The 12582-nt window shown below is 31.4% G+C and overlaps 1 protein-coding gene across 10 annotated transcripts in view; it reads right to left on the bottom strand.

Moving 5' to 3' along the window:
- Dgkb (diacylglycerol kinase beta) overlaps positions 1-12582 on the bottom strand; it is a 651708-nt gene that overhangs the window by 154365 nt on the left and 484761 nt on the right. The gene's annotated exons all lie outside the window — the stretch shown is intronic.

The raw sequence follows: 12582 nt of genomic DNA, 5'->3' as shown, positions 1-12582 counted from the left end.
TAGATAGCATATTATTAAGAAAAATAATGGTGATCCATAAAGCTAATATTTAGTAATTTAGAGATTTTAAGACATTATTCTTTCTCATATTTCAGTAGCAGGATATTAAGATACACTGTGAACAAAACAAGGAAGAAATAATGATATAAATATAACAAAAGTTGCAAAGAAAGTAGAGTTTAAAATATTTCAGTATTTAATCTTTTTTTAGGTATTTAATCTTAATGTAATATCATGCAATTTTTTCTCCCATGACCCAATGATATTCTCTTTAGCTCTTTGCTCACTTAATGTAAGTTTACAAAGTTGACTATATTTTTCTACTATCCATATTGTACTTAAAAATTCATTCTTGAAAAAAATAGACAGTTTTGAATTATACATATTTCTGATATGGTGTCATGCCCTCAATTAGAAAAACTGCAGGTAAATTGACATACACATCTTTACATACAAAATCAAAACATAAACTTCCATTTAGTATTTGAATATCTCTCACATTAAACTATTTTGTGTGACCTATAAATATTGATATCTGTCTCTTCCATTAGAATGCAAAATGTTTTGATAATTAAAAAGATATTTGGCAAGGGAGTTTTGTACTTGATTCAATGCTGTTATTGGTTAGGAAAATGGTGTGAAATCCAATAGAGTGGTTAGTAATCTGCTGTTAAGTAGAGTTTATGACATGAAATTATAAACTATAAAAGTAATTTTATTTATCTACACATATTCAATAATATCTAGGTTTATACTAGGATTTATTTCCATACAAAATTTTCACAAGCCCTTCTTGTATCAGCCACATTCAGGTCAGTAATCTGAAGATCAAAACAGGTTTCAGATTTCATTGGATTCTGGTACCATGTATCATTATTATTTTTCAGATAATATTTTTCTTATTTAAAGCCTGATTGTATACAATATATATGCTTTTATAAGTTGACATACTTGCTGAAGTTATGTAAAATTAAAAACATTTTCCATTGATTTATCATTGTAATAAAAATGGACATCATTTTATAAGTTAAGAAAAAATTGTTGGTCTGAGATGGTCTCAAGACATTTTTAGTGGTAAGATTATAGGCATATGAGATAATATTTAAAAAATTAATTAGTTAAATAAATATGTGCAAAAAATAATGTGAGCACACTTTGATAATTCAACTAATTTTGCTTTAGGGAATGCAAAAAAATCTTTAAAGGAAAAAGTTATGTTTAATGGTAAGTTAGTAGAAAGCAAATAGAGAAGGAAGGAAGAAAGATAAGTTCTGAGCATCATATCAGTGCAGTATGATGTGAGAGTATGCTGAGTATGGATGGACAAGTGCAGTGAGGTGTGTCTCAGAACATGTATGCCACAGAAAAAGGTTAGATTTGATCTTGTATATTAATAAGATGAATAAGAGGCTGACAAGTTTATTAGCATTGGACTGACATGGCCAGCTTTATTTTATAGATAAATATGTCTAGTAGAAAAGAAAAAGTGGTCTGGAATGTTGAAATGCTGTTGGTGTTGACAGAAACGTGGCTGTTGGAATAATCCAAATGAAATATCATAGGAGGCCTAAACTAAGTGACAAGGGAAATGGAGAAGAGAGTCCCAATTCAATAGACATAAATGAGGTAGAATCAATAAGAACTGGTAATATTGGATTACACTTAGATTTATGCCATACCTAGGTTATCTCTGAATGTGCTTATGGGAATAACAGAGTATTTCTCTGGAATAAAAAGAGCCATGGGTTCATATTTTGACAGGTTCTATGATCTAATGTATATTGTGTTACAGTTGGAAATTAAATATACAGATGAGGCTTTCAGGTGCATAGAAATGATTATACCCTATATTTTCCATTCTGCCTATCAAAATTCATCATAGTTTAATTTAGGGCAATGTGGGACTTTGATCTGCTAACCAAGATTTACTCACTTTAACAAATACATCAGAAGAAATAGAAATTCTGAGAATTTACATTCAGCCTTTATTCACAATATTAGTTAGCATTACTGCTCATGTGCAAAAGCTACTTTAAATTCTCCATTATTACAACCATTTTATGTTTCACTTAGATAAATATATAGAGGTAATAAAAAGCACATAGAGTCAGATTCCACATGACAAATTAAAGGCTGTGAAATTTTATTTTTTCAACCAAACTGGTCTTTAGGTTGTAGAAATGCAAAAAAAAGCCATTTAAGCATGTATGCTGTCTATTTTTATGACTCACATTATAAAATGATCCAAATAATTCAAACACAAATTTGTCAGAGAAAACAAATGTGGACTTCAAGAATGTGGTAAATGGGCATTAACCCATTGTGAAATGGTCACACCAAAAATCAAATTCATTGTATTTATGGGCAGGTTTTATGACTTCAAGCAAGATGACAAATGCCCCAAAAAGTCCAAAAAAGTTATCCATGCAATTCTAATTTAATTGACATATTAAATCCTGTTCAATGAATTTAATTGTAAACCTACAGGTTCCAGTTTAATATTCAGAGTGCTTGGCTAGCAGATGTTCATGTTAAGATGAAAAAATTTCCATTTCCAGGCATTTTGTTACTAATTTTACTTCTATTATATATCCTGAAAGAAATGTGAACTATCAGAGATTTTCCTCAAGCAAAATCATTTTTGTCATTATAAAATTTAGTTAATATTTAGTTCTACAAGTTTTTAACTTTCAAATAGAGAATTTGATTTCTAGCCATATATATATATATATTTTCCTTTGAATATTTCTTTCTAGTTCATTGCTTTTTGCTTCAGCTTTCATCTGTTTGGTAACAACAATGCCACAAACATAAAGCAGAACATTAAGTACCAGTGCTTTTCTCAAAAGAATACAAAAGAACTTAATTATATATAAATCTCATTTCTAACAAAGATGCATCATGAAGAGGGAGATGCTATTACTTCATTTATTTTATGTAGCAAGCTCTATATCATAAACACACAGAAGTTTTTAATTCAGTGAAATTACTCTTAAAGGTCATCTTTTTATCTTACAGAGATTTTAAAGTTATTTTTATGTATTTATGGGGATATAGAAGATTCAAACCAATCATTTAACATGTATGAAACTGAAAAGTCTTCTGTAAGACATCTTCGTCCCTTTTCAAGTATCCTGAACTCAGTGATTCTAACTAAATTGCATGGATAACATACTCAACAAATGAAAAAAATAAATCCTCTTTGATCTTTGGTTTTCAAATGAAAGCAAAATCATAATGTCCTAGGTAAAAACCAATAAATATTTTACTTATTAAGGATGTTTCAAAATCCTATCTTTTTCATTATTTTTGTTTTACTTTTGTCTTATTACTATCATAGTTTAGTAGTCACTTCAAAACGGAATAATTTTCTAATGTAAGTCTTAATCTTAACAATTTGATGGCATAGCTTTGAAGCATAGTAGGGATTTGGTCTTGACTAATATTGCTGGTGTTAGGACTTCCAGTAATGTCAACTTATTGTAACAGTGTTTTAAAAAATGTTATATTTATATCATAGAATCAGTTCAGTTTTATTCATTTTTCATTGCCAAGAAATATTACACTAAACATTAGTTGTAGAACTACTCATTTATTCCTAAATGTAGTGAAATATTACTTTTAAAAATATATTACAAGGAAAATAGAAGAGCTCCTGGGGGAACTGATTTTACCAGTGAAAGAGCAGTGTTGGAAAGGTGCAACTCATCTAAGGAAAAGCACTTGCAAAGTAGCTGTGACAAGCAGAATGCTTGCAGGGCCATGGGGCCCTGTCAGTGCAAGGTCAGTCCAGGAGAAATGAAGGGGCATGTTGTAGCTTATGTTTTTCATCACTTTGTGAAGTCTCCTGGGCAAACAAATGTCATCTGTAGAGACTAAGGTAATAGGTATTTGTTAACAAGAAGGACCTGACCCAACTCAGATAAATTTACCAATTTAATTATTTCTTTTGATTGGCAACTACAAAAATCACAAATAAATAGTTATGAATAAAGTTGTTCTAAGTACAAAATGATGGAATGAATGGGAACTTTTACTCAAATTTATTTTTAAAAATAGCATCAAATATTTAAGTATATAGGTGTTACATATTTGATTGCAGAAACGTAAGACTACAAATAATGAGAGCAACCAAGAAATCATCCATGTGAATGTGCCAGAGAGGAAAGTGACCCTATGTTTTAATATCAGTATAAGTTATGTAAAGAACTCCATTTCATTTAAACTCTCTAACTCATGAATTTTGTTGTTGTTCTTGTTCATAGAATTGTATGTCTCTTATAATACAGAATGATCCTTCTGATATTATTTTATAGGGAAGAAACACTGCTATGATGACTACAATGGGGCTATTTTATATTTACACCAAAGAAAACAAACATTTTTCATGCTTCCTTACAATGGACAGAGCTATATATTTTTTTAAATGACATATAAAAATGCCTGTATCTAATGCTCATTCTTTTTTTTTTAAATTTTTTATTTTTTTTATTGGTTGTTCACAACATTACAAAGCTCTTGACATATCATATTTCATACATTAGATTGAAGTGGGTTATGAACTCCCAATTTTACCCCAAATGCAGATTGCAGAATCACGTCGATTATACATCCACAATTTTACATGTGGCATCTATACACAATGGAGTACTATGCAGCAATAAAAAATGACAAAATCATAGAATTTGCAGGGAAATGGATGGCACTAGAGCAGATTATGCTTAGTGAAGCTAGTCAATCCCTAAAAAACAAATACCAAATGTCTTCTTTGATATAATGAGAGCAACTATGAACAGAGCAAGGAGGAAGAGCAGGAAGAAAAGACTAACATTTAACAGAGTCATGAGATGGGAGGGAAAGGGAGAGAAAAGGGAAATTGCATAGAAATGAAGGGAGACCCTCATTGCTATACAGAATACAACAATTAATGCTCATTCTTAAGGTGTGATTGTTAAACCCAGGGAGACAATGAAACAAGCTATAGAAACTTCAGACAGAATCATATAATACTTTATCTTAGTATGTTTAAAAAAAAAATGGATATTCTAAAAATACAATTTTTAACTTGAATTACTTTCACAAGAATAAAAAAACTTTCTCAACTGTATGAAAATATGAAAATATTCAATCAAAAATCAAATATTTTTTCAGTTATTTAAAAAATTGGTTATATCAAGGTTTTATGTGAAATAATTTTCTCCCCATTATTTATGATCTAAATGTTCTCTTTTTCTCACCTTTATATTGCACAATACATGTAATTAATTGAATGAAAATGAAAAAGTACAAAAGCAGCAGTGTTGTCACATTATAGTCTGTCCTGGATAGGTACATGCATATAGTAAATCCCTAAGAGCAGTGATAAATTTATAATTATACAAAATGTAAAATGAATGTTAAAGAATGTTTAAACAATGACCATGTATGTTTAGAACCAAATATCTTTCAGTAGTAATCATATCTTCACTATTTAAAATAAATTTTTCATAATAATAAAAGTTTCTTTAGGAAAATGTTAGGAAGATTGAACAACATTTGTGGTAGCAATAATTACAGCTGTCACTGAACATGGCGCTGTCTCAGGTAAGCTTGTGGGTCATAGGAGTGATTCTCCTGATATTTTATAGGAAATACCAAAATTTAACTCAAGAAATCCTCTTAAAAGTTTTTTCCCCAAAAATGTTTCTCATTAAATATAATAATAGATTTTAGCATCACGGGAAGCTTTTTCCTAGACTATAAAGAAAATGTTCTTGATTAGACAGGTCATCATTAGATGACAACTTTGTTCCTTTTTCTATTTAAGGGCTTTTATTTCCTTCTCCTGAAGCAAACCCTCTAAATAGGACAGTATAATCTAGAGCTGATGAATGGTACCTGAAGAGAGAATACTGTCAGCTTCTGGGAAAGATTTCCTTCCTGGTAGAGACATACATGCAGAGTGGAAGCTCTCCCCTCCTTTACCATTTTTGTGTGTTGTCACGAAAGGATATTATAATCGGAGATGGAGCAAACATTTTGTTACCATGAATGGGCAGGCAAGGGAAACCAAGAGATGTTGGCAAAATAGAAGGTAATTTTCTGTGTAGTTCAATATTATGAATGTGTTATCTTGAGTCATGGAATTGTGCATCTGAATCCACAGAAAGGAATTATCACCGCCATCTCTCTATTTTAAGTGTATAATTTTTTTTTGGCGGGGGGGGTACAAGGGATTGAACTCAGGGGCACTCAGCCACTGAGCCACATCTCCAGCCTTATTTTGTATTTTATTTAGAGACAGGGTCTCACTGAGTTGCTTAGCACCTCTCTTTTGCTGAGTCTGGCTTTGAATTCTCCATCCTCTTGCCTCAGCCTTCCGAGCTGTTGAGATTACAGGTTGTGTGCCTGTAATATAGTTGTAATATAGTTTATAGTTGATCACATTGAGCAGGTGGATAAGAGCCTGATAAGTTTTAGGTGCCACAATTCAATTATGTTTCTACATTTACCAAAAGGAGGATGAGACTCCAGACTATGTATAATACATCACCAAGATATTGTTCAATGGTAGACCTGCTAGAAAATCCATATATCCTTCCTAAGCAACAGAAACACTAGCTGGATAATGGCAATTGAATATATTGAGTTAGAATATGTAATAACTGCTTACAACATTCACTTTCTATCTACCAATTGACTTTCTTGAAATACCTTGGTGATTTCCCTGATAATTTTCTTTCCTCTCGCTCTTTCTCTCCCAGCTCTTTTTTCCCCTTCCCTGTTTTAATTGTTTTTAGAGAAAACACTGCCAATCATCTGGAATAAGAATATAAAGTGCATTAGTTTTAATACAGTTCAACATGTATTTCAGAAGCACATAATAAGTTTCAGGGAAGTACAGTACACATAGACATGCAAAGCAGTTTCAACCTAGGGAGTTTAAAACAGTTTAAAACAATTTTTTTTTTTCTGTTTGTTTGTTTGTTTTTTCAGTACTGGCAATTGAACCCAGGGGCACTTAACCATTAAACCACCTCTCCAACACTTTTTTTTTTCATTGTTTATTTTGAGAAAGGGTTTTGCTAAGTTATTTAGGGTCTCACCTAATTGTTCAGGGTGTCCTTGAACTTACAATCCTCTTGCCTCAGCCTCCAGAGTTGCTAAGAGTACAGGCATGTGCCACCATGCCCAGCAATTCCACATACATATTTTTGAAAAACACATATACTTTCATCACTGAAGGGCCAACTGATATTTTTCTATTATCCTAAATGTAATAAGATAATTTTAAATCAATAATTTTGTCATAGAATATATTTTGCCCTGCTGTATTTTTGTCTGTGTCTCCTAAGGTTTAGATGCTATATTTTGTAAAACTTGCAAAAATCAAGAAAAATTACACTTCTCTAGCTCCTTCACACATTATATTCCTTACCTATATTCTGTGAAAATTGCTGCAGCTTTACAACTTAAAAAAAAATACTTCTAATAAAAGTTGTTTCCATTCCCTGAAAATTAGTTAAGTGCTTTACCTTTTGTTTCTCTTCACATTTCAGCAGTCTTTTTCCAATTCTGTAACAAGAAGCAAAACTCTACATTTTGCAAATGCTGTTCACTTTAAAATGTCTCTGACATTAGAACTAAAAAAGGAAATTCTTTCTCTTCCAGTATTATAGAGGAGTTCTATAAACATTAATTATCTTGAAAAAAATAAGGGGTAGGAATCAGACTATGTGAGTTATATTGACAATATTAATATTTTAATCAAATTGAAGAATTACTTGGTCCAACATATGAATCAGTAGATCCATTATTATTTAGATTACATTTTTTTGTCACTGATTTACATCATGAGGGACCCAGATGACTCCCTGAAACATCATGATCTTCTTTTGTTTCTAGTCATGATGCTATAATTTATACAAAATATCTAGGCTGACTTATACATGAACTAATTGACAGATATAAGCAACATCATTTGGAGATTAATCATTGTGCCAGTACTCCAAGTGCATGTAAGATAATTTTAAGATAGATGTGAAGGAAACAATTCCTCTCTTTTTTTCTCCACTACCTTTTGTTTTATTTTAAAAACATGCTAGTATATACTATTTTCTCCTGTTTGAAATTATGCCCATATCAGCAGATAATAAATGGAGACTAATTTCAAACTGAAGTAGTTTTCTAAGAAGAAGCTATTTTCAATATATATCACCATCAACAAATTGCCAAACCACTAGATTTTATTATATTAAAACAATAGTAACATGTTGCATTGATTTCTAGGATTTAAACGAAACAACATCTTTACTTTTCCATTGAGTCATAACCAAGTGTTTATAAAAATAGAACTACAATCTGAAACTAGATACAGCATTGAAGTTGTCACATTCTGAATATTGTTACATATTTATGGTCACCCATTCAGCCCAATGACTCATTTAAAGATGTTTCCTGTTCTGAACAGATTACAGAGATTAGAGAAACTATTCTATTGTACTTTGGTCTACCTATTAAATAGAAAACAGAATCTCTGAGATGCTCATTTTAGTGGGTGGTCACATACTCTCAAAATAAGTCATAATGTATATTCTTATATAATGTGAGAGTTCATTATTATGAACTCATGATACCACTTATGTGAGCAGGATCTTTATTTCCTATTTCTCTAAAAATTAGAAGCTAGTCATTTCAGACACAGGAATAAAAAGTAACTTCCTTAAAAACATGAAAGACCAAAGGAAAAATGCATATTAATGTTTCTTAATTATTAAATATTAATGTTTCTCATTAATATTATTAATGAATGATTAAAGTTTTTGTCCTCATATTGATCACAGCAATTAGTTATATAAATGTAAGAAGAAATTGCCTGTTATCACTCAGAAATAATGAATCACTCTCCCCTTTGTCATTCTTAGAAGAGAATGTATATACCATAGAACACACTCCCCATGCATAAAACCAAACTGATCAAACTGTTAATTCAATCAATTGCTGGAATACTTTTTATAATAAATGGCAATTATATATGTAATTACCTTATTATTGAATACAACACAAATTTTTAGTGAGCACAAATTCTTCCTATTCCTCTATGCTTCCTTCTATATAGTGGAACTAGATGGTTTCTCCCTTTTAGAGGTAAATCTCTTGTTTTACTCCCTTGAATCAGGACTAGCTTGTGGTTTAAATGAAAACCCAGCCTCTAGCTCATCTACCAATGTACTGAAGTGGAAGAACTGCTCAACTAATCCACAGAAATATGAGAACAAAGTGATTGCTGCCTATTGCCAGTAAGTTTTGGTGTAGTATACTCTGTAAGTACTGAGAAAAGAGATGAAAACTTAGTACATAACACACGGTGTGCTAAGCACAATATAAAAAAGTCACCAAGAGCTTTCACAAACTACCTTCCAGGATAGTGGGAAAGACAGCATTCTTCACATGTATACAATATAATTACTATGGTAATAAATGAAAATGGAAAAAGTGAAATAGTTAATGAGACATTATGATTACTTTAAAAAAAGTACATTTCCATCACCAGTGATTCTAAGCAGAAAGACCCTGTGGTAAAAAGGAACAGATACCTAAAATCCACTGAAAAAAAGGCCATCAAGCCTGGATAAGGAGCCTTAGCTCACTGAGAAATAAGATCACACTGGCAGGTAAGGGCCAGATATTTACAGTATGGCCTATTTGTCTTATGAATGATATTATTAGAAGCAATGCTTGTATGAAAAAAAAATACATAGAAAAATTTGGTTTCATTGTGTATGTCTTCTTATTTTTTATTTTTTTTGAGGCAATTATTTGCTTCATGAGCATTCTGGAAATGGCAGCAAAATATGCTCCTAAAAAATCCAGAGGCAGCACTTGAATTTCATTATTAATCTTTTTTCATATTCAAACCCTCAGAGTTTGAAACTAAATAACCTAAATACATCTAATAATGAAAATGAATTAAACAGAATGAGCTTTGGTAATTGTGATTGTATTTGTCTTTTCAACAAATAGATTTTTACATAGAATATAATGGGAAAGTTGAAAATAGTAATATAACCAGGCAAAGCAACAAGTTTCTATTGTATGGATTGACTCTGTGCTATGCAGTCATAAACTTTACTAATTTAGTATAACATCAGGAGTGTGCAAAACATCAAAAGGGTGATGAAATTTTTCAAACTCTTGTTCATATAAAAGGAGAGTGTCAAATAAAAAAATCTATCAATTATTTTCAAGCAGATAAAAACTAGTAAAGTACTTCTATTGGCAACAATGTCTTACTTTTTGAGTTCTAAAGATACAAACAGCCACTAACAATTCTGTTGTTCCCTTTCTTTATTAGGTTCATAATATAATTACTGCCCAGAAGAACTGTCAAGTGACCAGAAGGAGGAGGCAGGCAGTGATTACTCATTTAAACAATAAGCTCTTAAAACAGGCAAGAAGAAAAACAAATTTTAAAAAAAAAGAAAGAAAGAAAAGAAAAATTCTGAATTCCTTTTGTTACGGTCAATCGTCACAATAGAGTAATTTTCTCTCATCATCTGTAAATCTATCATCTTGCTAATGCTATGTAAAATCATTTTCATTGTAGCACATAATATATATTAATAAGCTACTAGACTTTTTCTAATATTCTACTTTCCTTTCCACTTTAGATTTAACAATCATATAATAATCACTATTCTGCTTGCGAATGAATCATATGCAATAGTAAGGAAATAGCTAAGAGGGAGATGCCGCCCATGAGAGATTTAATCATAGGAAATGGCTGACTTTTTATTTCCAATAACCATCTGCACTCATGGTAAATCAGGTGCTAATGAAGCTCAGGCCCAGACTGCACAGGAGCATAAATCTCAAGAACCAAAAGTCATGGAGCAACAGACATCAGAAAAACAGAATTTTCTAAGGAAATGTACCAGGATTATCATACAGAAGGTCACCATCTGCAAATGTGTCACATAAATGAATATATTTGGTAGCTGTAATGGCACTTTATGACACTGGCTGTAAACATTAAATCTCTACATTATTTTTTGAAACATCACTTTCAAATATTATGATCGTTTGTGGTTTTATATCACCTCTTAGACAGTCAACATCTTGAGGGTAGGAGCTCTCCATGCCAGTGTAAATTTATCTCCTACACAGTACTTTGCACTCATAAGGACTCAGGATCTGGAGAATAATGATGGAAATAAACTTATTTATTCTGGAATCCTACTTTAAGAGCAAGAAAATACTGCAGAATTTTTTTTTTTTTAAGTGAGTGAAGAAGCCAAATCTAAATTGGGCAGAATCTGTACCACATGGGGAGTTTAATTCAATCAACATGACTATTTTCTAAGAGTTTTTGTCTCTCTGTTATCCATAATCCTCAGCTTCATGTGCTGCTCAGCTATTGTTCAGGTGATATGCACAATTAGAATCAGAATGGAGGTTGGGGGAGGGACAGCCCAGAACAGGCTGGCTGATAGAGTCAAATTCTACATCCCCCCCAAATATTCAAGCCTGAGAATCTGACAGAAAATCTTTTCTATATTCTAGTGTAAACCATGGGCCATGTATTTTATTAGTGATTATTAATGGTTACATTGTCAGCCATTTATAAATAATCCAAAAGCAGGGACCTGAAATCATAGGTAAAGCTGAGATGTGGGATCTCTATTAACATTTGAAACAGCCTAAGTTCCATAGCACATAATTTGCCCCATTTTCCCCACTGGTTTCCATGTGTGCAGAAATCCCAGTGAAGTGCCCAAAAGGTTCTTCTCTCACTTTTGTAAAAAATAGATTTGAAGGCACTAAAACAAAACCTAATTGCTAGAGCCAATTATTCTGTAAATAGCTTTTATAATTACCTGAGGCAGACACTTCAAGCACTAGATCGTAATTTTCCAAGGATCATGGACACAAGGAGAGTTTGACTACAGTCATGAACCCTCTTTTCTGAAATATATACTTGACATATAGGAATAGGATTATGCCTAAAATTTCAGAAGTTTACAGTCCTGAAATCTGTGCATAGCACCCAGGACTGTGTAATTCCACATCAAAAGTTGTGACTACAGCTGTGTTATCAAAATTGAGGATGAGTAAAGATCTTAGATGATACCATAAATTACAGACTTTGATACAGAATATTATTTTCTTCTTATTCAAAGTTACTTTATCAGGTTAAATCACAAATACAATTTCAATTTGTATTTTCATATAGCTCTATGTGAAATAAAATGATAATTCTTTTCATTTAAAACTGAGAAGATACATTTATCATTTAATGTATATATGGAAATGATATATAGAATTGTATTCAGATAATGTTCTAGAGTACTAGTAAGAATTCACAAAATTAGAGTTGTTTATAATTGATGAGTGGGACTCAGAGGTTAGAGGCTAGTTAGTCCATACTTCTGCCTCAGGAAAATTTACGTGGCTGTATCCTAAATATGTTGACATTTGATCTATAAGAAACTTACTTCCTGTTAGGACAATGACCATTTATATATATATATATATATATATATATTCATATCTCTTCCTTTCTTATTTTTCATTTATCTTAATACATGACAAAGAACTGACCAA

The sequence above is a fragment of the Ictidomys tridecemlineatus genome, chromosome 2 (assembly GCF_052094955.1).
Source record: "Ictidomys tridecemlineatus isolate mIctTri1 chromosome 2, mIctTri1.hap1, whole genome shotgun sequence".
Lineage (NCBI taxonomy): Eukaryota > Metazoa > Chordata > Mammalia > Rodentia > Sciuridae > Ictidomys > Ictidomys tridecemlineatus.
The sequence above is the reverse complement of the archived record's forward strand: the minus strand, read 5'-3'. Positions and strand labels throughout refer to the sequence as shown.